Here is a 26,455-nt window from a genome sequence, read left to right on the forward strand (position 1 = left end):
TAGGCAGAGAGGCGAGTTGAGAGAGAGGAAGGGAAGCAGCCTCCCTGCTGAGCAGAGAGCCTGATGTGGGGCTCGATCCCAGGACCCTGAGATCATGACCCAAGCCAAAGGCAGAGGCTTAACCCACTGAGTCACCCAGGCACCCCAATAAGTGGTCTCCAGCTTTTCCCATGGATGCCGGTGACATTGCTTCTACCTCAGTTTATTCATTCTGTATTTACTTTTTCATAGATTCAGAGTGATGAGGATAAATCCATAGTGATATATAAACTTTATCCAATTACAAATAAGTATACTGTGAAAGCTCTGTCCCTTTTTCATACATAGCTGTCTTTTGGAAACTTAAAGACACAACAGATAATTTACATTTTATAAATTTAGTGGGAAGAAATTTTCATTAGCCGCTACCATATGCACACAATATCCATTTGACTCGTGTTCTTTCTCATAGTCAAGTACTCTTGGTGATTTCTCTTTGAGTCCTTCTTGGAAAATTCTGAATGTTGTCATAAGATCATGTCATTGGACAGAAGCTCCCAAAGAATAAGATTTTTAAAAGCCACCTAAGCTGTTTTGAAGAAGTGAGAGTTTTTCTTAAAACATCCTAATTCCTTACTTTTTAAGGAAAATCCAGTCTAAAAGGAGGGCTGACTTCTGTGAGACAGTTTTCAGACAAGGTTTGATGATGCCCCATTAACAGCTATCTGCCGCTCTAGTTATCTATATCCTGGTATGGGAAACATATGTCTGTACGCTGAGCATTTATACAAATTCAAGAGAAGCTGTCCATTGTGAGGAATGAAATAAAGTAATGGGAAAGACTGCCACTGTTATCCTGGGTGGGCGTGCCATCCAAGGTAACAGGGCGGCATTCGACAAAAGAACCTTATTCTCTGTCCTTGGTGCCTCGGGAGAAGTAATCCTATGACTTGAAGGCAACTCTCCAGGGGATAGTCTTCTGTTTTTTGTTTTTTGGATTTTTTTGTTTGTTTGGTTGGTTTTTTGAATTGTTACCCTGCTTTTCAGAGAAGGATTTTAGGTGGTTGGGATTGAAATCCTGCTTTCCCAGTAAGGCAGTGAAATGGAATGGAAAAGGTGCATATATTGTTGCCATATACTTAAGGCTTAGTCAAATACTTGAACTCTAACATTCAATTTTCTAATCTCTAAAATAGGGATAATGACTGCACCTGCTTCCAAGAGCATCAGGGATGATTGAGGGAAATGGTTCTGTGTCTCCATACAGCAGGTGATCAATATATGTCAGCAATTATTGTAATTTGTTATTAGTATCATTTAGTCATTTATCCTTTGGGCAGGATTGATGACTGATACTTCTTACTCTCAAGGCTCTGACAGTGTTTAAGGAGATAAGGCACACACCTAAAAAGCAATTCTGTTAACAAATGAATCCATGATTGCCCTAAAAGGGGGCTTAGGGAGTTCTGATTTAGATGGGATTAAGTTTGCTTGGAGTAGGAGGTGTGTGTGGTGGCTGGAATTGCTGGTCTGGGAAACATTCTCTTGGAGCTGGATCTCCTATAGTGATAGAGACCTCAGACAGGAAATACTCCATCCCAGAGGGAACACTGTGGACATACAGAGACATTTGGTGGCTATGAGGAATGTTAAGGAATTGAATTTGGATGAGCTTGGAAATGTAATTCAATAACTGACTTAATGTCAGCTCCCGGTGACAGCCTCGGCTTGTGAAATTTGCTTTGCAGACACCAAGAAGACACAAAGTGGCTTTTTAGGATCAAAGCAGTACTTTAAAAAGTTTAATCTTCTTTTATATATAAGTTGGATAAGAAAACAGAGAAATGATAGGCTGAGAGACTCTAGATGGAAGACTCTTCTTGGTCAACTAGACAACTTTCCGACTGGATGGGCGTAGAAAGGATTCAGTGATCCAGTGGAAAGACCATGGCAATAAAAGTGGTAGGGTTTGAAGACTGATCAACTCCTACATGCGAAGGGAACATTACAATGTTGAATGTGAATCACGGGGAAGTTTCCATTGTTGGAGGAGGAAGTCAGGGAGAGGTTCTAAATTCTTTAAGAAGAGAGATCTTTTCAGTTTGGTTCAAGGGGACATCTTGGGGGTGCGATCCAGCTGTCCTCTAAAATGTGGGCATAGACTTCAGAAGCTGGATTTGGTGTAATTAGCCAATGGACTTGAGCATAAATCAGATCTGCAATTCAGTCCTTATCAGGGCACAGGAGTTCCCTTGAATGTGATTAACCTCTTGGGAACAGCTGACAAATGGTTTAATTTGATTAGAGTCCAACCTCCTGGTTTTAAACAAAATGTCTGTGGGAGATGTAACCCTCCCATAAAGAGAAACTCTCTGCTTCAGAAGAATGCTCAGTTAAGGAGACATTATGAGGCTCTAATACTGGTATTCTTTTTATACATTCAGTTGTCATGGTTAGATAAATTCTCAAAAGATTGGACCTTCAATCTTTTGGTTTAGTCATTTTATTTATTTTTTTTATTTATTTGACAGAGAGAAAGTGAGATAGAGAGAGCACAAGGAGAGGGGGAGCAGCAGCAGAGGGAGAAGCAGGCTCCCTGCTGAGCAAGGAGCCTGATGTGGAATTTAACCCCAAGACCCTGGGATGGTGACCTGAGCTGAAGGGAGATGCTTAACCGAATGAGCCACCCAGGCATCCCTGTTCATGTTAGAGAAGAGATTTACTTCAGTCATGTTAGAAAAGAGATTTAAATAGTTTAAGAAAATTTGCTACTGGGGCACCTGGGTGGCTCAGTGGGTTAAGCCTCTGCCTTTGGCTCAGGTCATGATCCCAGGGTGCTGGGATCGAGCCCCACATCGGGCTCTCTGCTCAGCAGGGAGCCTGCTTCCTCCTCTCTCTTTGCCTGCCTCTCTGCCTGCTTGTGATCTCTCTGTCCAATAAATAAATAAAATCTTTAAAAAAAAAATTAAAAAAAAAAAAGAAAAAAAATTTGCTACTGTTTCCTAGCTGAGTGTTACCCAGTAGAGGAAGTAAGTGGTGGCATAAATAGCTCCTGCTAACTCCTTCACAAACACGATTTCAGATGGACAAAATGGAATATGTGTCTCTAGTACTTTCTAATCATTAAATAAGTATCAAAACTTGGCTTCAAGAGGCCTAAAATCTTTTCCTAACTATGGCCCACTCCAGTGTGGGAGCTTAAGCAAATAATTTAAAGTCTTTTTTTCTTGGTTTCCTTATAATGTACAACATGGTAGGATAGGCAGATATATTTAGTTAACTGACCTAACTAGTATAGAATGCATCTTATATATAATAGGAGGGCGTATTTCTGAGGATATACATTTGGTCCCAGGATACAGCAAGGGTGTTTTCATTTGAGGTAGTTGACTTTAGGAGGAAGTGTGAAAGGAATGCCTAGCACAGTAATTAAAACATTTGGAGCACTTTATAAATATGTACCATCTAGGTCGATGCAATTCAACAGACATATGGAGACCAGCCCCCAGAAGAAACTGTCAGGACATGGTTGTGTGAGGGTGGGACTTTCAAAATTAATTAAAGCCTTGGAAATCTTAAGTAGGTTTCCTAAGTGCTTACATTTTCTAAAAACTGGGAGTTTGAGGCTTAAAGACGGAATCCATCGTTCCAATTTAAAGAACTTAATTTCACACAAATGTATTCCAGACTAAGTATTTTCTTGCATATTAATAATAAACTTTCAAAGCCACCATATTCACTGGCTATTATTACCCCCTTTCCCAGAGGTGATATCTAAGTGTGAGAGAAGCTAATTAACTTGCCAATTTGTCCATAGAAGCCCTAAGTTCTGACTGTGTGATCCTCATGCTTCGAAGGTGACAACTTTGTCCTCCCCCCACCCCCCGTACTTACCAAGAGCAACAGAGTAATGGAGATTTCTTGGCTACCTAGAAATATAGTTTTCATGGAAGCTTGATCGTTTATTTAAAGTTTATTCTTTATGTTTATTTATTCTTTATTATTAAACTCTGAAGTTTATTTATTCTTTTTATTAGAAAAGCCTGAAGTTCTTTCCACTTCTAGCTGACTTTCTTCCAAGCTTGGATCTATGGGCAGTCGCCAATGCACAGGGCTGGGGAATGTGGATAGAATGTGCCTGCAGGCTAGGAATCTGGTCCGAGGGACATACTGATATTTACAGGGTTGCCATGAAACTTGGCTGGAGACCCAGCCCTCTATATGGGATCCGGACTCTGAAATGTCTTTGGCTAATCAGTATGCTTTCAGGAAGAAAAAATTAATTGCTGGTAAGCAAAGGAAGACACTGTTAATCATTAACTGTGTGGCATCTGCTTCCACAATTACAGTTCTAAAAGATTTGGATAATCACATTCTTTTGAAAAAAGTCTAATTAATGTGCTTTTGCTATTATTATATTTTGAACATGGGTAATACCAAGTTAATCAGTAAAGCCCTCCAATTTTGCTGTATGCAAAGATATTTTATTGATTGTTAGGAATATCCAAAATGACACAAATCAACAAAGACTGGGATCACTGGAGCCCTTGCCAAACCCAAGGAAGCAGACCGAATGTTTTGTGCATCTTCTTCCCTCACAACATATCCTGGGTATGATCAGGAACATGTGTCAGACCAGATGTATCTTCTTATGCACACATGCAGAAAGAATAAAAAATATGGCCCCCATGTAAAACTGGGTTTGCATCCCGGTTCTGACACTAACCATCTGTATGGCAATGAACATAAACATTCTCAACATCAGTTGCCTCTTCTATACAATATGGGCTCTAATTTGTGCCTCTAGGTATTCTTATGAAGATTAAATGAGATGACTCATGTAAAATGTACTGGCACAATAAATTTTACTTGATTATTTAGAACTCAATAAATTATAATTTCCCTTTTCCATAGTATTACTCTATTGGTATGATGTTTCTGTTTTTGTGTTTTATGGTCTGGAAATTGGACTCTACTCATGTGGACAGTAGAACAAAATATTGCAATTTGGCCTGTGTAGGATGTGTAATTCTCCAAGCTATTAGACATTTGGTGAGAAAGTTAAAAGCTGCCTGGAGTGGTTTTAAGTAGAAGAGCACTATGGTATCAATGGTTAACTGCTGAAGCATTGGATGTCAGGCTTAGCATGAACCGTCAGTAAGACTGCCTTCTCCCAGTGGGGACACATAAGCCACCAATCATCTGCTACATTCCCTTCAACTGTGAGTCAACTAGAAGTTGACAAACAGACAATGAAACCCTGTTACTAGCCCTAATCCTGATTATATGTGTGTGTGTGTGTATATATATATATGACTTAAGTAAATATCCCTATAGAAGACTTTCTAAAATGAATACTAATACTAATAACTGCTAATTTTTATTGTCAATTTATTCTGTGACAGGAACTATGCCGGTTTTATGTTTTTCTTCTTACCACAAACATGTCAAATGGTGACTATGTTTCTGATTTTTATAGATAATGAAACCAAGATACAGAAGGGTTAAGTATTTCATCATATAAAAATGTCTGTAAGTAAAGAATTTTGAATCCAGAACCTGTGCCTATTCAGAACTTTAAAAATCCCAAAAGAATCATAGTATTTAAAGTCTGAAGGAAACTTTAGACAGAGTATCCTCAAACGCCCTGAGTTTTTGATCATAGGAGATTTCCAATTCCAACCAATTTTACTTGGTTTTAATACTTGCCTGGGCTTTGAAGAAACATGAACCTCCCTTGTATTACAGGCTACTCACAGTAGGTCAAACACACAGAGTATGTCACTTGAAAAGAGCCAGAGGCCATTAGAAATATTCTTTGTAGACCAAGTCTTTATAGACCAATGGCTCTGAGATGGGCAGCAGAGATGCTCTGGAAGCATATAAGGAAACACCATAGTTGCTCAGTATCTTGATGCTTCCAAAAAAAAAAAAAAAAGGTAAAATTTTCAGTTTTGTCAGCATTTCAAATCTCATTTCCCAGGCGACAAGCATTGTTTTAGCTTTCCATACTTACAACCTGAACAAGTTGGGGTTCATCCACCTTCTTACCTCTCCCAGTTTTTGAGCTTTGATGAATTTGTACAGTCAGGGTTTATTGAGCAGAAAACAGAATACTTGGTGCCCTTTTTGTTTAAGTAACTTCTTAGTTTTAAGTTATTTTATTATGAAAATAACACATGTACATGGTAATTATAAATAGGCAAAACAAAAGGGCTACCAAATGAAAGGCTAATTTCTTCTATATTCTTAACCCAATCCCTCTCCCAGTGGAATAACTGTACATATTTTACTATGTTTCCAGAGAAGAAAACACATATATATGTAATTATGCACATGTAATATATAATTATATAGTAATATTATTTTTATTTTTACATAGTTGCATGTACATTGTTGATATTTTTGTACTTTGTTTTTCATGAAATGTATCTCAGAGGAAGATTTTTCAGATAAATGGAAGAGTAAAACCAAATATCCTAATATCTCCCTTAATAACTAATCAAACAACAGTTCAAAAACAGAGAAAGGAAAATCACCACTAATGAACATTTAAAAATTGGAATAAAGCATATTTTCATATTCTTTGAAATATGAAAGCAAATGAAAGAAATAAAAGATTCAGGTATGGCACCCCAACCATTTGATCCATATCACAGAAACTATAATGTCAGGATATAGGCAGCCAAGTTCTGGAAGTTCCCATTACTTTGAAGAAAAAGGCACAATGGTATCCAAATCATTTTGGCAAAAAAAATGTATCTCCAAAGTTTTACAAACTTAAAGTTAGATATATAAGTATAGATCTAAGAAATCCTAGGCAAACTGCTGAAAACCAAAGATAAACTAAAAACCTTGAAAGCAGTCAGAGGAAAATGAGACATTCCATAATGTTTGAATAAAAATTTGAATAATTCATCAGAAACTATGGAAGTCAGAAGACTGTGGAACTACATTTTAAAGTGCTAAGAGAATAATAATAATAATAAAAAAAATCCACTTTTTTTTTTTAATCCAGGGCAAGTCTCTCTCAAGGATATATGAAATTAGACATTTTTAGATAAAGCTAAGAATTTGTTACCAGGAGACTTGAACTCAAAGAAATGCTTCAGGAATTTTCTCAGACTGAAGGTAATTATATTAGATGAAATTCAGGTCTTTAGAAAATAATGGGGAGCACTAGAAATGCTAAATACCTTAGTAAATAAATAGACTTTTTCTTAGTTTTAAAAAATCACACATGACTTAAAACAAAAAAATTATATCACTTTCCTGTGGGCTTTATAAGCATATAGATATAATAATACATTTGTGGACTAGGACTTAAGGATAGGGATAAGTGAACTCATATCGTTATAGATTTTCTATATTTTACATGAAGTGGTACAATACTCTAAGACTAAAAAATTATATATATAATAGTTATAATATTATATATTATACATAGATTAATTACTAGAGCAACCATAAAAAATGTATGAGGACATACCTAAAAATCCTTTAAATAAATTAAAATGGAATTCTAAAATTAATCAAATAATGTTAAAAAAATTAGAAAAAAGAGAAGAGGATTAAACAAAATGGGACAAAGAAACATACAAAAATAATAAATACAAAAATATAGACCTAAATTGCAACCATAATGATATTTATAATAAATGTTAACAGAGAAACCATTGCAAAAAAGTGGACATTTAAAAAATGAGTAAAAATGCAAAACCCACCTTTATTCTGTGTATAAGATAAAAATGGATATAAAGATATATTAGAAAATGAATGAAAAAAGATATATATTCAAGTAGCTTAAGAACACTGAAGGTCAGTTCTAATATCAGACAAAACTGGATTCAAAATAAAGAGCATCACCAGTGATAAGGGCATTTTTATGGTTAGAAAGATCAATTCTTAATTCATCAGAAAGACATAACAATAATAAATGAAAGTCTAATAAAAGACTTTCATAAGTAGGGAAACAAGACTTGATAGATTAAGGAACAAAGAGATCCAAGTCTATAATATCTATAGGATAAAGAGTTTAAACAAGGTCTTCCAGGCAGTCTTGTACATGTAGGCACAAAGCAGGATATATGCCCACCCAAACTATTGGTAACAGACTCACCTAATATAGAGCCACTGTGGACCCAACAAAAGTCACATGAGTTAGCTCCAATCCAGCTAGGCTGCAATTCTGGGAGTAATCCCAACAGCTAGGTTAGCTGACCAGAGAAGGTTCCTACCTAATGAAACCAGTTTACAAAGACCAGAAGAAGGTGTTTGTGCCTTTAAATGCACAGTCAACAACACAAGGCCACACATATCATGAAGAGTCAAGGAAATAAGATACTATCAAAGGAAACTAGCAAAGCTTTAGTAACTAACTCCAAAGAAATGGATATCTGTGAGTTTACCTGATAAAAATTTCAAATTAATAAAGAAACCCAATAAAATGCAACAGATCACAGGTAACTATATGAAATCTTGAAAGTATGAGCAAAATAAAAAGTTTAATGTTAAAATATAAACCATAAGAAAGAACCAAACAGAAATCCTGGATCTCAAGAATACAGTGACAAAACTACCAAATTGAACAAAGAAAAATTAATAAAGAAAATTCAGTAGAGAACTTCAACAACAGACTTGAACATCTAGAAGAAAGAATCAGCAAACTCAAAGACAGATCATTTGAAATTAATTACAGAAACAACAAGAAAAAAGGAAAGAGTGAAAAAGCCTATGTGAATTATAAAATACTATAGAGCAAATGGATATACACATCATGGGGTATCAGAGGGGAAGAGAAAGACAAAGGGGCAGAAAGCTTGTTTAAAGAAATAATAGCTGTAGTCTTTCCAAATCTTGAGAGATATGGACATCCATGTAGATGAAGCTCAAAATACCTCATGTAGGATAATGCAAAGATTAACCTGAGACACATTATAATCAAATAGTAAAAGTAAAAGACAGAGAAAATATTGAAAATGGCAAGGGGAAAAATGACTCATTACATAATGCTGCTAACCAAAAATATTCAACAAAGCTGTTAATCAGAAAGGCATGATAAAGTTATTCTCAGATAAATGGAAGGTAAAGGAGTTCATTACCACTAGACCTGCCTTACAAGAAATGCCAAAGAGACCACTTCAACTGAAATGAAAGGACATTCAGTAACAACATGAAAATACATGAAAGTATAAAATTCACTGTGAAAAGTAAACATATAGTCAAATTTAGAATACTTTACTCATGTAATGGGGCTGTGTAAATCACTTTTGTCTCTAGTATAAAAGTTAAAAGACAGGAGTATTAAAAATAATTACAATAATTTCTTATCTATAGTGATTTCTTAATGGATACAAAATATAAAAAGATGTAAACTGTGGCAGAGCATAAAATGTTAGGGGAGAAGTAGAGAGTATAGAGTTTGGGGGGGCACCTGGGTGGCTCAGGTGCCTTCAGCTCAGGTCGTGATCTTGAGGTCCTGGGATCGAGCCCCACATAGGGCTCTGCTCAGCAGGGAGCTTGCTTCCCCCCCACTCTGCCTGCCTCTCTGCTTACTTGTGATCTCTGTCAAATAAATAAATAAAAGTTTTTAAAAAAGAGAAGAGTGTAGAGTTTTTATATGCAATCAAGCTTAAGTTATCAGCCTAAAATATACTGTTATAACTATAATATGTTTTATGTAAGCTTCATCATAACCACAAAGAAAAAACCTATTGTAGATAAACAAAAGATGAAGATAAAGGAATCAAAGCATACTACCACAAAAAGTCATCTGATCCCATAGGAAGACAGCAAGGGAGAAAGAAAGGAACAAAGGAACTACAGAATAGAAAAATCAAAATGGCAACAGTAAGTTCTTACCTATTAATAATTATTTTAAATGTAAATGGATTAAATCTTTCAATTGAGATATGGAGTGTCTGGATGGATTAAAAAAATTCCAAAAATATGCTGCCTATAAGAGCTCATTCAGCTTTAAGGGGACACATAGGCTGAAAATGAAGGGATGGAAATGATATTGCCTATAAGTGGTAACCATAAGAGAGTGGGAATGGCTATACTTAATTCAGATAAAATAGACTTTGAGTTGAAATTGGTCACAATAGACAAAGAATGCCATTATATAATGATGAAGGGGTTGGTTCAACAGGTAATAATAATTGCAAATATGTATGCATGCAAGACTGAAGCACCCAAATATTTAAAACAAACATTATTGGGACTGAAGGGAAAATTAGACAACAATACAATAATAGCGGGGTACTTCATATCCCACTTTCAATGACGGATAGATAAGTCAGACATAAAATCAATGAAGAAATAGAGGGACTGAACAACAGTATAGACCAAATGGGTCTAATAGACATTTAAGGAACATTCCATTCAGTAGCACAAGAAAAATTTTCAAATGCATGTGGAACATTCCCCAGAATGGATAATATGTTGGGCCAGATTTTAAGAAGACTGGACTCATATAGAGTTTCTTTTCCAACCAAATAGTATTAAATTAGGAATTGATAACAGGAGGAAAATTGGAGAATTCAAAAATACATAGAAATGAGCACACTGCTGGGTGCCTGGTTGGCTCAGTTGGTAGAATATGCAACTCTTGATCTCAGGGTCATGAGTCAAGTCCCAAACTGAGTGTGGAGACAAAAAAGAAAGAGAAAGGAAGAGAGAGAAAGAGAAAAAGAGAGAGGGAAGGAAGGAGGGAAGGAAGAAGGGAAGAAAGAAGAGAGCTAGAGTTTGCCTGGTTACAATTTATTGTTCCATTATTTATATTTAAAAAAGAAAAGGAAAGAAGAAATTAGCACACTCGTGAACACTGGTAGGTTAAGGAAGAAATCAGAAAGGAAAAAAAAGTATCCTGATACAAATGAAAATAGGAACAAAACACAGCAAAACTTAAGAGATGCAGAAAAGTAGTTCTAAGAGGGAAATTTATAGTGATGATTACTTATACTAAGAAAAAGGAAAGATCCCAAATAAAACAATATAATGTGATATTCCAAGAAACTAGAAAAAAAAGAAGAAACTAAGCCCAAAGTTAGAGGAATGAAGGTTAATAATAAAGACTCGAACAGAAATCAATGCAACAGAGACCAGAAAAATTATAAAAAAGATCAGTGATGCTAAGAATTGGGTTTCTGAAAAATAAAATTGATAAACCTTTACTAGACTAAACAAGAAAATAAGGTAGAGGATGCAAATAATTGAAAATAGTATGAATGAAAGAGGAGACATTACAACTGATACCACAGAAATACAAAGGCTCATAAGAGACTACTGTGACCAATTATGAACAAACAAGTTGGATAACCTATTAGAAATGGGTCCACTACTACAAAGATACAACCTATCAAATTGAATCATAAAGAAATAGAAAATCCGAGTAGACCAAATTACTCATAAGGAGATTTAATCAGTAATAAAAAACAAACAAATGAATTATTGGTAATTCTACCACATTTTAAAAGAAGTATATCTATACTTCTCAAACTCTTCCAAAAATATGAAGAGGAAAGACTTTCAAACTCATTTTATAAGGCCAGCATTACCTTTTGAGCAGAGCCAGACAAGGATAACAGAAAAAAAGAAAATTATAGGCCAGTATCTCTGATGCACATATATGCAAAAATTCTCAGCAAAATACTATCAAACCAAATCTAACAGCATATAAAAGGGACCTACTTCATGTTCTAGTAGGATTTATGTCCATGACGCAAGGATGGTTCAACATATGCAAATCAATAAATGTGATATATCACATTAATAGAATAAAGCAAAAAGCCATATGATCTCAATGTACGTAGAAAAGGCATTTGACAAAACTCAACATCCTTTCATGAATAAAAAAACTTAAAAGATTAAGTATAGACAGAGTGTACCTCAACAACATAATAAAGGCCATACATGACAAGCTCGTGGCTGAGATCATACTTAGTGGTGAAAGCTAAAAGTTTTTCCTCTAAAGTCAAGAATAAGGCAAGGGTGCTCATTTACTATAGTCCTGGAATTCCAAAGCAAAGCAATTATGCAGGAATAAGAAGCATTGAGGGGAGCCTGGGTGGCTCAGTCGGTTAAGTATCTGCTTTTGCCTCGGGTCATGATCTCAGGGTCCTGGGATCCTGGGATCAAGACCCATATCAGGCTCCCTGCTTAGTGAGGAGTATGTCTCTCCCGCTGCTTCTTCCTCTCCGATCACTCTTGCTCTCACTTTCTCTCAAATAAATAAATTAAATCTTAAAAAAAAAGGAACCATTGAAATGAGAAAGGAAGAAATCAAATTGTCTCTTTAAAAGTATAAAAACTCTACCAAAGAAACTGTTAGAACTGATTAGCTAAAGTTGCAGGATACAAAATCAATATGCAGAATCAGTTCTGTTTCTGTGCACCAACAATTAACTATTGGAAAGTGATTAAGAAAGCAATCCAATTTACAATAGCATAAAAAACAATAAAATACTTAGGAATAATTTTAACTAAGGAGGTGAAAGCCTATAGCCTTTATAGTCTTTTTTTCTCCTTATGTATTTTTTATTCAGAAATGCAAAGGTTTAAAAATCATTCTGTTACATAAAGAATTCTATGTACAGAATGCTGCAATAAAGACTATAAATTCTCTGGGCAATGACATCGGGATGTGTTCCAGACAAAACCTTATCTAATACACAATCCATATGGCACTTGCCTGGAAGCAAAACTTCAGAAAAAATCAGAATATAGCTCAGGTGTTCTTCCACAGGGCACTCAATGAATCATCTGTAAACTCGATGGCTATCGTTGTGCTTAAGGGACAGTTTTTTTCAGTTTGATCCATATAAACATGGAATTCCTTTCTTTTTCTGTTTCTTTTATTAAAGTACCTCTTTATGGTATTTTAATCTATAACCCTATCTCTTAACTACTTAATTTTAGATACAATTCTTCAAAGAGTCGTTTTTTTCTTTCCAAGTTTTTATTCAAATTCCAGTTAACATACAGTGTGATATTAATTTCAGGTGTAGAATTTAGTGATTCGTCACTTCCCTATAATACCTGGTGCTCATCACAACAAATGCCTTTTTTAACTCCCATCACCTATTTAAACCAATCGCCACCCACCTCCCTTCTCATAACAATCTGTTCTCTATAGTTGAGTCTTTTTCTTTGTTTGTTTCTCCTTTCCTCCCATGTGCATTTGTTTTGTTTCTTAAATTCTGCATATGAGTGAAATCATATGATATTTTTTTCTCTGAGTACTTTGTTTTGCTTAGCATAATATACTCTAGCTTCATCCATGTCGTTGCAAAAGGCAAGATTTCATTCTATTTTTATGACTAATATTCCATTGTGTGTGTGTGTATAGACACACACACACAGAGACACATGCACACATATTTTTTAAAGATTTTATTTATTTATTTATTTATTTATTTATTTATTTATTTATTTGACAGACACAGAGAGAGAGAGAGAGAGAGAGCAAAAGCAGGAGAGAGGCAGAGGAAGAGGGAGAAGCAAGTTACCTGCTGAGTGGGGAGCCTGACATGGGGCTTGATCCCATGACCCAGAATCATGACCTGAGCTGGAGGCAGACACTTAACCCACTGAACCACCCAGGCGCCCCTGTAGCAAGTCTTCTTTATTCATCAGTTGATGGGCATTTGGGGTCTTTCCATAATTTGGCTATTGCTGATAATATTGCTATAAACATTGGGGTGCATGTACCCCAATGTTATTATATCCTTTGGAGGAAAAGCCAAGTAGTGCAATTGCTGGATGACAGGGTAATGCCATACTGTCTTGATCTTTATAACTTTGTAGTATAACTTGAAGTCGAGAATTGTGATGCCTCCAGCTTTACCTCACCCCCCCCCCCACACACACACAAGGTTGCTTTGGTAATCCAAGGTCTTTTGTGGTTCCATACAAATGTGAGCATTGTTTGTTCTAGCTCTGTGAAAAATGCTGTTAGTATTTTGATACAGATTGCATTAAATGTATAGATTGCTTTAGGTAATATAGACATTTTAACAATTCTCCTTCTAATACGTGAACATGAGATGTCTTCCATTTCTTTCTGTCATCTTTAATGTCTTTCATTAGAGTTTTATAGTTTTCAGAGTATGGATATTTTATCTCTTTGGTTAGGTTTATTCCTAGGCATATTGTTGTTTTTGGTGCAATTGTAAATGGGATGGATTCCTTGATTTTTTTTTTTTTCTGCTGCTTCATTATTGATGTATAGAAGTGTAACATTTTTCTGTATGTTGATTTTGTATCCCGTGAGTTTACTGAATATGTGTATCAGTTCTATCAATTTTTTCGTGGAGTCTTTTTTGGGTTTTCTATATAGACTCTCATGCCACTCTCTCCTGGCTTGTCATATTGCTGTTGAGAAATCTGCAGCTAGACTTATGGTTCTTTCCTTGCAAGTCAGGGGCTTCTCTTGTTTTGTTGCTATTAAGATTTTTTCTTTATCACTATATTTTGCAACTTTAATTACAATATGTCTTGATGCTGGCCTGCTTTTGTTGATTTTGATGGGAGTTCTCTGTGCCTCCTAGATCTGGATGTCTGTTTCCTTCTGCATATTAGGGAAGTTTTCAGCTATTATTTCCTCAAATGTTCTAACCCTCTTTCTCTCTCTTCTTTCTTGGACTCCTGTGATATAAATTTAATTACATTTGATGGAGTCACTGAGTTCCCTAAGTCTATTATTATTGTGTTCAATATTCTTTTCCTCCTTTGTTCAGCTTCATATTTTTCCATTTTTCATATTTTAGCTTCTATACCACTTATTCCTCTGCTTCTTCCATTATTGCATTTAGTCTGTGTCAAATCTCAGTTATTGAATTTTTCATTTCTGACTGATTTTTTAAAATTAAATTTAAATTCAATTTAGTTATCATATAGTGTATTATTAGTTTCAGGGGTAGAATTTGGTGTTTCATCAGTTGCATATAACACCCAGTGCTCATTACAACAAGTGCCCTCTTTAATGCCCATCACCCAATTACCCCATCCCTCCACCCACCCCTCCTCCAGCAACCCTGTTTGTTTCCTACCATTAAGAGTCTCTTATGGTTTGCCTCCCTCTCTGTTTTCATCTTATTTTATTCTTCCCTACCTTCCCCTAATGATCCTCTGTCTTGTTTCTTAAGTGCCACATATGAGTGAAACCATATGGTATTTATCTTTCTCTAGTGGATTATTTTTAAATTCTTTACTCTGTGGTGAGGGCCTCCCCATAGTCTCCCATTCATTTCTCAAGTCCCACGAGTATCTTTATGATTGTTGCTTTAAATTTTCCATCAGGCATGTTACTTATACCTGTTTTGATTAGATCTTGGCCATGACATTATCTTGTTTCATTTGGGATAAATTTCTCTGTCTTGGCATTTTGTCTAAGTTTGCCTCCTTCTGTGTGTGAGAAGAGGCAGTTGTTTTCTGCTCCTGAGAGTGATGGCTTTATGAAGAAGACGTCCTAGAGTTTCCAGAGCCTGGCACTTCAGGTGTCTCTGGTGTGTGCTGCAGGAGCCCTGCTTCCTGCGTTTTGGCAGCTCTGTCCTTCAGGCCAGTCATCTGTAGAGGCTCTCCTTGCCTGCAGTGAGCAGTGTTTGGACCTTGGTCAGAATGTGGCAAGTTTTAACTAGGTGTGCTCTGGTCTACTTGATAAATGAGACCCGACGCTACTTCACTAGAACTGAAATCTTGGAGAACTCTATGGTTGGTAGGCATGGTGTGTGTGGAGGGGCGGTTTCTGCTGGTCCTCTAGGGAACATGTCCACTGCACTGGGTCTGAGGCTTCTTGACAGAGATGGGCAGTACCTTCAGAGTGCAGGGTGGGGTGGTGGGGAGGGGTTGGGATTTGGTGTAAGCAGATTAGGCAGCCAGTGTTGGCCCTGTGCTGTTTACTGAAGCTGGGTCTGTGCTTATGCTGAGCAGCAGGAGAGGGAAATGGTGCCAGCAGCTGGCTCCTTTGTCCCCTGGTAGGGATCTCAGTGCTTGTTGGTTGCTCTCAGGGAACACTCTAGGAAGAGTGAATAATCTTTCCCCTTGCATCCCAAGAATTTTTCAGATCACTGTTTTCACGCTATCTGCTTCCAGTTTGTTTGCCTGCCTTTTCTCTAGGTGTAGCTTAGTGTACTCAGGGCTCTATCCTACCCCAGCCTTATGACTTAAAACTCCAAACTTTAGGGACCTGGTGTGGCAGGAAGTTGCACTGGTCTTCTGGGGGAGGGTCTCAATGTTCTGGGACTGATGCAGTCCCAACTCAGAAGGGCAGTTGCACCAGAGTGCAGGGGTATGGGGCTTGGAGCAAGCAGGTTAGGAAGCCAGTCAGGACTGAGCTGTGCCTGGCAGGCAGCTCCATGACTGTGCTAAGGGGTGGGTGAGGGAAAAGGTAGCTAGCTCTTTTGTCCCCAGAGAGTTGACTCTGTGAGCCCCACCTTTCACAGATGCCCTCCACAAAGAGCAAACAATCTCCCTAGGGGGTGTCTTTGGTGTTCCTCAGATCATGCTGCCTTGGAATTGCTTGGCTGCCTTCTCTCCAGGAATACGGCTGTACCCTCAGGGCTCTATCCCAGCCAAGACTACGGACTTCTTCTTCTTCTTCTTCTTCTTTTTTTTTTTTTTAAAGATTTTATTTATTTATTTGACACACAGAGAGAGATCACAAGTAGGCAGAGAGGCAGGAGGGGGGGAGGAAGCAGGCTCCCCACTGAGCAGAAAGCTCAATGCGGGACTCGATCCCATGACCCCGAGATCATGACCTGAGCTGAAGGCAGTCGCCCAACCAACTGAGCCACCCAGGTGCCCCAAGACCACTGACTTCTAAAACTCTAGTCTTTGAGCCCTGCTCGTTGCAAACTCACAAAAATCAGCCCCTCTCATGTCCTCAGCCAGTGGCTTTGGGGAAATGTTCTTATGTGTTACCTTGTGTGTGCCCCTCTGTCTGTCTCTGAAAGAGAGCTTTCTCCTTTCTTGAGGATCATGGCTCCCTCCCCTCCACAGAACATATGATCTGTTTTTCCCCCAAAACAAGTCTCTGTACTTCCTATCTTCCTCATTGTGCCATCTTCTTTCTCTGTAGTTGTGGAGTTTGTTCTATCAGTCCTCAGGTTGATTTCTTGGGTATTCAGAATGAGTAGTTGTGTTATGGGGTGAGAGGAACCTAAGATCTTCAAACTATGCCATCATCTTAGCTCCCTTTACAGTCTTTACACAAAAACTCTAAGACATTGATGAGAGAGATTGAGGAAGAAAAAAATAAATGGAATGATATTCCCTGCACATGGATTGGAAGAATTGATATTGTTAAAATGTCTACACCACTCAAAATTATGAATAGATTCATTCAACACAATCTCTATCAAAATGCTAATGATATTTTTCATAGCTATAGAAAAAAAGTCCTAAAATTTGTGTAGAGTTGGCAACATCAGTCACACAACATGTATGAACCTGGAGGACATTAGGATGTTGAATGAAATAAACAAGACACAAAAAGACAACTATTGTATGGTGTCTTATATATGTGACATCTCAAAAGTTGAAGTCATAAAGCAGAATGGTGGTTGCCAGAGGCTGCAGGGAGATGTTGGTCAACGACAAGAACTTCCAGTTAGGAGATGAGTAAGTTCTGGAGATCTAATGTACAAGGTGGTGATTATAGTTAGTAACACTGTATTGTTTATATTTGCTAAGAGGATAGATCCTAAGCATTCATACCACATACACAAAAAATAACTACATAAGCTGTTAATTAACCCCATTATTATAATCATTTCATAATGTATATGTATATTAAATCATCATATTGTATACCTTTAACAAAATGTTATATAACCTAAAGCAGATAAGAATAAAACTAAACAAAACAAAACCAAATCGAGTAAAAAATATGTTTGCTGAAAAATAATCAGTAAACTCACACAACTCTTGTCATGCTGTTTTTTGGGGGCACTTATAGCATATATTCTCTCACTTACTGTTTAGAATAATGAGAGGCACGTGTGAGGTTCAGAGAGGGAAATAATATACCTAACAACACACAGCTGATATATGAGATCATCAGAATTTGAACCCAGTCCAAATTATTTTTATCTCCATTTTATGCAGGTGGAAAGTGAACCCAGGAGTGGCTAAATTATTTATATTATCCTACCCTCTAGAGGGTTTGGTATAGTGATTTAAAGAGGGTCTGTGCAAAACATATATTAAGTCTGTGTGCATCGGTGTCTAGATTAAATGATTCAGTGCTACACAATTTCTCAGATGCCTCTGGCCGCACAAAACTAAGCTGTAGCTTATGCTGCTGCATGATCTTGGTCCTGTGAAGCAAGAAAGAGAAAAAATAAAGAATATCAGTGAAACAGATGGTGAACAGGTTGGTGGCTTTCTGTGAATGGTAGGCTTCAGGCTTCTGTGTGTAGAGGAAGACCTGTGGTTTCTTGAGATCTGTATAGATAACCTTGGTGGTGGAAGCAAAAGGCTTAGAGCTGTCACACTGGGTTTGAATCCTAGCTCAGCTTTTGTGTGTGGAGGGTCTGGAACCTGTTTAAAGAACACAGGATTTCCTTTATTGATGGTCTAAACACCAAATCAACACACAAAAACATTTGTTTAATTTTGTTTTTATTTTCAAAAGCTTGCTTTTATTTTCTTTTGAATTAACTTCTTTTACAGTCTTTTAACCACTTGTATGAGTTTCAAAGTCAAATCTACAAAGCGAACTTCATTTGGAAAATTTAGATTTCCTTAATATTTATATATGTTTAATCCTTTTGTTCCAGTGAGCTTTTTACTCCTATTGTCCATAGTGTTCTGATGTATATTCTTTTATTTTTTTTTTGATGTTTATTACTTATTCAAGTTTTATGGAAATTACAGTTAGAGGTATTATATATACTAGAAAGAACTTGCTCATTTCTAATTTATGTATTTACTTATTTTACATTTTTAAAAGATAGTCAAGTTACAAATATTTTTCTTTGTCGTCTTGAAAGCCTTCCCACTCAAAAATTATTTTCAGTGGCATGTTTTCTTCTGGTAATAATATTTTATTTAACTTTCTCTAAAATTTATTGTGGGGTATGAGAGATGGAAATACAGGCTATTAGCCCTTAATTGTTACCCAGTTTTCTCCATATCATTTATTTAAATATTCATCTGTACCCCATTGCCTAAATGCACCTTTATCATATGACACATCCCATGGGTTTTCAAGTCTGTTTGTAGACTCTCTTATCTTTTTTATGGGGATGCCAAAGTCAGCATGTTTTAATGCCCATGTCTTTCCAATATATTTTGATATCTAATAAGGCAAGTTCTCCCCCATTACTCCCCTTCTCAGAATCTGTTTGGCTGTCCTTGGATATCCAGTTTGCCATGTTGACTGTAGATTTGATTGATTAAATTTCCTTCTCAGTTGTCTTGATATTTTTGAGTAGAACCTTGGTAATTTGCGTTGGTAATTTGTATTAAGATGAGTTTTCTACTGGTAGTTTTTAAAATGTATTTTCAGCTATTTGTTAACATTAACAATGTGGAAATAAACATTTATAACATCAAAATAGAACTGTAGGAGTGTAGGGTTATCTGTAATCCATGTCAAAGCGTATAGAGGCTAGTGTGTTTTTACATACTATAAATTTGCTTTCCTTGAAGATTGTAGCAGGTGCACCAAAGTGTCTGTTTTTCCTTGTCTTCTGACCAGGACTAGATAGCTGAATATATTATGTCTAAGTATTTCAGAAAATTTCCCTACTCAAACATCTCTGGTATAATGTGGAGGTTGTATCTTAAGTTTGTTTCCTTTAGTGTACTGATGAGAAAGTTATAGAAATGGTTGAGACCTGGTCAAAATTATGCAAAATTTGCATTCAAGAAAGAATTGGTGGCCAGGGCTCTTGACTTATCAGCTAGAGGGAGGTGTGCATGAGCATAGGCAGGTGCACATAATTTCAACTTCAAATATGTTCTGTACTTAGAATTCAATCTATCTCTCATAAATCTTTTGGAATGTCATTTATAAGCCACAAAGTAATAATAAGAATTTTGATGATAGCAAAATTCTAGCATTTTAGTTGAAGACTGGATGTGAAATTAAGATCTCAGCATTTCTTCTGGATTACAGTTTTCTAAATGTTAAGACAGAAAAATAAACAATAGTGACTAGATGTTTATTTTTTACCTTGCTTCATTTACTTGCAAATCCCCCCTTAAGGAAAAATTAGTATCATGTCTATAATATATATCAAAAAAGATAGCACTAAAACCAATAAAAATTACAAAGACTAAGGGAGCATTCCATATAAATTTTATAGTTCTTTTTTCAGTTGTAGATGGCATACCTTTGTGATTATAACAAGAGGTATAGATTTTTTTGGTATAAATATTTGAGGGCGCCTGGGTGGCCCAGTGGGTTAAAGCCTCTGCCTGTGGCTCAGGTCAAGATCCCAGGGTCCTGGGATCAAGCCCCACATCAGGCTCTCTTCTTGGCAGGAAGCCTGCTTCCCTCTCTCTCTCTCTCTCTGCCTGCCTCTCTGCCTACTTGTGATCTCTGTCTGTCAAATAAATAAATAAAAATTTTTAAAAATATTTGAAATGTGATAGTATGTATATGAACAAAAATTACAGAAGCAGCCATAAATTATAACTATATAATTATTCCCTGACCTAATTGATGTTTTTGCTAGGTATACCAAGCTATTTTGTGACAATGGCTTTAGCACTGATACTGGTGAAATATTTACATTATAAAGTCTTGAAAAATTGCAAATTTGCTTCAGTTTTTGGAGATTAACTGTTTGGAGGATAGTGTCAGATACTCAAAATGGCATGGAACATGAACCAAACAGACAAAATATGGGCAATTTCCACCCAGCAAAATTGAAAATAAAAGAGACAAGTATTTTCAGATGACCTGTCATCAATCTGTGTTAACTTCCCATCAAATTCGGGGTGGGGACAAAAATGCCCTTTTGGTACTCTCCTTGACAAAGAAGCATCACTCTCTAACTTATGGGAAAGAGTAAGTGCTTCTGAGAGCTGCTCCGGCCAGTACTGACTCTGAAGAGTTATAAGCCCATAAAAAAAATATTTTCTTTAAGTGGCCTTCACAACCCCAAACTTCACAACATCCTATTAGCTTTTGCTTTCAAGTGTCCTTAATTGATAGAATAAATTTTCTTTAGAAACTACATTCAAATATCCTTTTAAAAAAGCTTTTATATGTGATTATATTAATAGAGAATGCCAGTGATTTAAGGAGAGGCTTATTAATTTTTGTTCTATAATTATTTTATTTTCTTTTGAATTTTCCTATATAGACTCATATTGCAGTCAAAATGGGGATGAATTAGAATGCCAAAGATGTGACATAATTCCCTAATCAAATACTATTTATTGGCTGTCCACTTTTATCTATATAGTGCTTACTTAGAGCTAAAAAAGATTAACACAACCTATAAAACCCTTAGTCTTAAGGTGTCTTCAATCGGGGGAAGGAGACAATTAACTAAATATCCAAGTTTATTTAAAATACTTTTAAGTATTTCACTATAATATCCTTTCCAGGAAGGCTGTGATTTTGTCTGTTTTGTTAGCATGTGGTAGACTCTGGATAAATGTTTGTCAAATGGATGAAGATCATGGTGTGGTGGTAAATGGCAAGAATGTGGAAGAGCTATGCTGTTGTGGTGGTCAGGGATGTTCTCTTGAGAAGGTCATGGTTTTGCTGGGACTTGCAAGATCAGAAAGAACTAATTATGTGCTGGTGTAGACAGAGAAGAGCACCCTAGAGCAAACAGCTGGTGCAAAGGCGCTAAAACAAGAATGACCTTGGCAAATTCAAGAAGCAGCAATGCCACAGTGATGGACAATAGGTAGTAAGGGCAGACAAGTGAAGTTCATTTTTTAAACTTACTGGGGAATTTTATATAGGGTGGTAAAAGAATCTGATGTGCCCCTTAATGACAGGCCTGTTCAAGGTACAAGACTGGAAATAGGGGCTATTGTGGTAGTCTCACGAGAGCGTGGAGTTGGAGAGAAGTCTGCTCAGAGTAACAGTAGTAGAGATGACAGGTCTTGTTGATGGTATGAGAAAAAGGCCACCTCCAAGATGTCTTCTTCAGGGTTTATACTCATAGGATTTTCATGCTTTTTCTGAATTTCCTTAGTTACTAGGTTGGTAGGTAGTTTTGTTTTTTATTTTGTTTTTGTTGTTGTTGTTGTTGTTGTTTTCTGAAAATTTTTATAAGAAACTAAGTTATGCATTTTTTGAAAAACATAAATGAAAAATATATTGCACAAATGAAACAAGATGGGATTGGAAGGGAGACAAACCATAAGTGACTCTTAATCTCACAAAACAAACTAAGGGTTGCTGGGGGGAGGGGGTTTGGGAGAAGGGGGTGGGATTATGGACATTGGGGAGGGTATGTGCTTTGGTGAGTGCTGTGAAGTGTGTAAACCTGGTGATTCACAGACCTGTACCCCTGGGGATAAAAATATATGTTTATAAAAAATAAATAAATAAATAAATAAATAAATAAATAAATAAATAACACATGTGGACTTAAAAAAAAAAGAATACTATCGGCTCTACCATCCAATACCTAAGCAGGACTGTATTTTCTAGGAGATGGGGATGGCTGCAAATGGATTGAGAGAAGATTTAGATACTGAGATGCTTCATAAGCTGTGTGGGGGCTTGATGGGGAGGGCGACTGGGAGAAGAGAACCATGGAACCCAATTTAGCACACTAAATTCTGTTGTGCATGTGAAATAAAATGTAAAATGTCTTTAATCTAAGATCTTAAGGGAGTGAGCCTTTATACAGGGGCACAACTGGAGAGCTGAGGGTTTGCTTCTGAAAGCAGCTACTTTTTAGTTTTAATCATTTTACTTGGAAAGTCTTCCATAATATATTCCATAAACCATTGTTTCTAATTCAAATCTAATTTAAACTTATCCTTTTATAAGTGAACACTTCAGTACAGTAACAACTTCCATTCAGTGAGTGCTCATTATATGCCAGGCACTGCCTCAAACACTTTTCACTTGATGCTTTTTATAGCTTTCCAAAGTAATAACTATTTGTTAACCTTATTTATTTGTTTATTGGTTTATTTATGCATTAAGTTTTAATTTTAGTTCCAGTAGTTTACCTACAGTATTATATTAGTTTCAGGTGTTCAGTATAGTGATTCAACACTTCCATACAGGAAGTATGCACAGCACATCCTGTGCTCATCAGGACATGCCTTAATCCCCACCCCCTTTTTCCTCCATGTCTCGCACCTCCCCTCCCCTCTGGTAACCATCAGTTTGTTCTCTATAGTTAAGAGTCTGTTTCTCGGCTTGTTTCTTGCTTTCATTTCTTTTTTTCCTTTGCTTGTTTGCTTTTTCCCTAAATTCTACATGAATGAAATCATATAATATTTGTCTTTCTCTGACTGACTTATTTCGCTCAGCATTATACACTCTCACTCCATCCCTGTCATTGCAAATGGAAAGATTTCATTCTCTTTTATGGCTCAGTAATATTCATATATATATAATATCTGTTATATTATATATATAATATATAATATTAGCTATATAACATCACTTAGGTTACTTCACTCTCTGAGCCACAATTTCCTCATCTTAAGAAATGAAGGGGATATATATATACATATGTACATATAATATATATATATACATACATACATACATACATACGTATATATATACATATGTATATATATATCCCCTTCATATAATACCTAGGAGATGGGGATGGCTGCAAATGGATTGAGAGAAGATTTAGATACTGAGACGCTTCATAAGCTGTGCGGGACCTCGAATTGCCAAGACGATGTGCTCATAACTCTAATATGTAAGGTCTGCATATGGAATAAGTGAAAAAGCAAAGAGTAATGCTGTATCAACAGTGACTTAATCTTGAGCTGAATTGGAAAATTTAAAGAGAATCTGTTGTCTTCATTTTAAAATTCATTGCATATAAATATGTCCAGTTTGAATGGGGTATCACTTAAATAGTTTCCAGTTAGAAACCCTCAGAAGTAAATGTACCCCCCCCAACATGTCTACAACACTCTTCAGGGAATTAATTTCCTAACAACCATAAGTCAAGATTCTTGATAACCACAGTGGACTAAGCCAAGGGAAAAGTGCCATAGAGAATGCAATTTACTTCTGAATGGGCTGTAAATCTTCCTTAAAGCTTATGAAATTTGTTTTTTGATGGCTTCATAATTCCCATCATATGATTTTTATGTAGGAATTCCACTTGGTGTCAGAGAGAAGTTTTTATCTAGAAACATGGAAGGAAGGAATGTCTTAGACTGGGTTGCTCTGCAGTTGGACCCTGGGGTAAGGGGAGGAGTACAAAGAATTTGTCTTGGACATGAGGGAGAGTAACAGGTTATGGGAAGAGAGTAGTGAGGTGTGGAAGGAAAACTATCAGTTAAAAAATAGATCAACAAGGGCTATTTGTTCTGTATCTTCTATCAGTCATTGCTTGAGGCCTTCTCTCCCGGAGCATCACCCTGAGGGCTTCTGGCTGCTCTGTATCCATGGGATAATGTAACTTCCCTGACTCAAAAGCCGTCATGAAAAGAGTCATGGGTGCACAGGTGAGCATATACAAGAATGAAAAGTGCTGAGGAGACACAGGCAGGGTGTCATAATGCTAGCTACATGTGTCCTCGTCCAAGGCAGTCCTAGCCCAAAGTGGCAGCAGGTTTTAAGGAAATGATCCACCTCTCTTCGTGTAATTGTATCCCTCCCTTCCTTCAAAACATCACGATTGGGGCACCTGGGTGGCTCAGTGGGTTAAAGCCTCTGCCTTCGGCTCAGGTCATGATCCCAGGATCCTGGGATCGAGCCCCACATCAGACTCTCTGCTCATCGGTGAGCCTGCTTCCCCTCCTCTCTCTCTGCCTGCTTCTCTTCTTGCTTGTACTCTATCTCTCTGTCAAATAAATAAATAAAATCTTAAAAAAAACAAAAAACAAAAAAAAATCACGATTTGCGTTAATGCTTTCCTTATTTTACTTGGTTGCTCAAGGCGCAGCCTTGAAATATAAGGGATTAGTGAATAATGCTAATTGCTATTTTAATGTGGTTTTATCAAAAAATCAAATACTCTCCACAACAAATAAAATAATCACTGTTATGATTAAAACACTGTATGAGATAGCACAGTGAATGCAATGAGGAGAAAGATGGTCTTTATACTCTGAATATCTCCCAGTTTTGGTGGGGAGAAGGTAAATATACAACGAACTAAATAGAACTAAAATAGAAGGCAAGATATATTCCAACTCCCTTGTGAACTAACCTTTATCGGTCCGGTGGAAGATGAAAAGCATTATCTCTAAATTCCCAAGTCATGATTCTAGCCAACTTACTCTGCACTGAGTCTTAAAGAAGGGTTGTGGGGCTGTATGTGAAAATGGTAGGAGAGAGTATCGTGGGCAGGGTTTATGCAGTGAGGGAGGTCAGAGATCTAGCAGTGGCACATCCTGACTTTGTTTCCATTCAGACTGGGACAATCTCCATCTTCATCTTTGTCAATTTAAGCTCATTGTGTTCCATAGAAGATATTGAACTATTGAAGTTTACATAGTTGAATGGGGGAGTAGGAGTACCTTAACTGCCCAAAGCATATTGTTATTTATAGTATTCTTTTAAGTCTCTTGCATTAGGAGATCAGCTTATTACTCATTTTGGTATTCTGAATGCTCTTTATGTGTGCTTTCTCCCATTTTTCTTGATCGGACTTGATAGGTTTGCTTCTTTAAAAAAAAAAAACCTGATTTTGTTTTGTTGTAGCTTTTAATATATATTTAATTAATTCCTACTCATATTATTTTAAATTATTTTTTAAATTTAGGTTCAGTCTGTTTCTATTTTTTTGTACATTCTCAAGCTGGGACCTTAATGTTCAGTCTTTCATTGTCCGACAAGTACTTTAACTCATGTAAGCATTCCTTTTTATTGCCATTTTAACTGAATCCCCACAACTTCCAAATATTTTCATTTTTACTCATTGTTTAATTCTTTTATTATACCTACTTGTAATTTATCAGTTTATTTATAAATTCTCAAATGTTTTAAATTTTCCCATACATATGTATATACCCATAACAATGTGTATGTTTATATATATCTGTATATACACATATTACTTATCTTCTTGCTTTTGTCTTCTAATTTATTACTTTTGTGGTATAAAGAGAAGGTCTATGTGATACTGCTCTTTTGAAATTTGGTGAGACATTTGGCAATGAACATTCTAAAACAAGTACGTCATATCTGTTGTTGAAATTGTTATCCACAATATTCTAAATACACCCATTATATCTACCGCCTGAACTTTTTATTAATTACATTTCAGGAGTCTTATTGTCCAGGTAAACTATCTGCTATTAAGAGATATGGGTGTTGTTTTCATCATCATGTTGATTTTTCAAGTTT

This window comes from Mustela nigripes, chromosome 17 (assembly GCF_022355385.1).
Source record: "Mustela nigripes isolate SB6536 chromosome 17, MUSNIG.SB6536, whole genome shotgun sequence".
Taxonomy (NCBI): Eukaryota; Metazoa; Chordata; class Mammalia; order Carnivora; family Mustelidae; genus Mustela; species Mustela nigripes.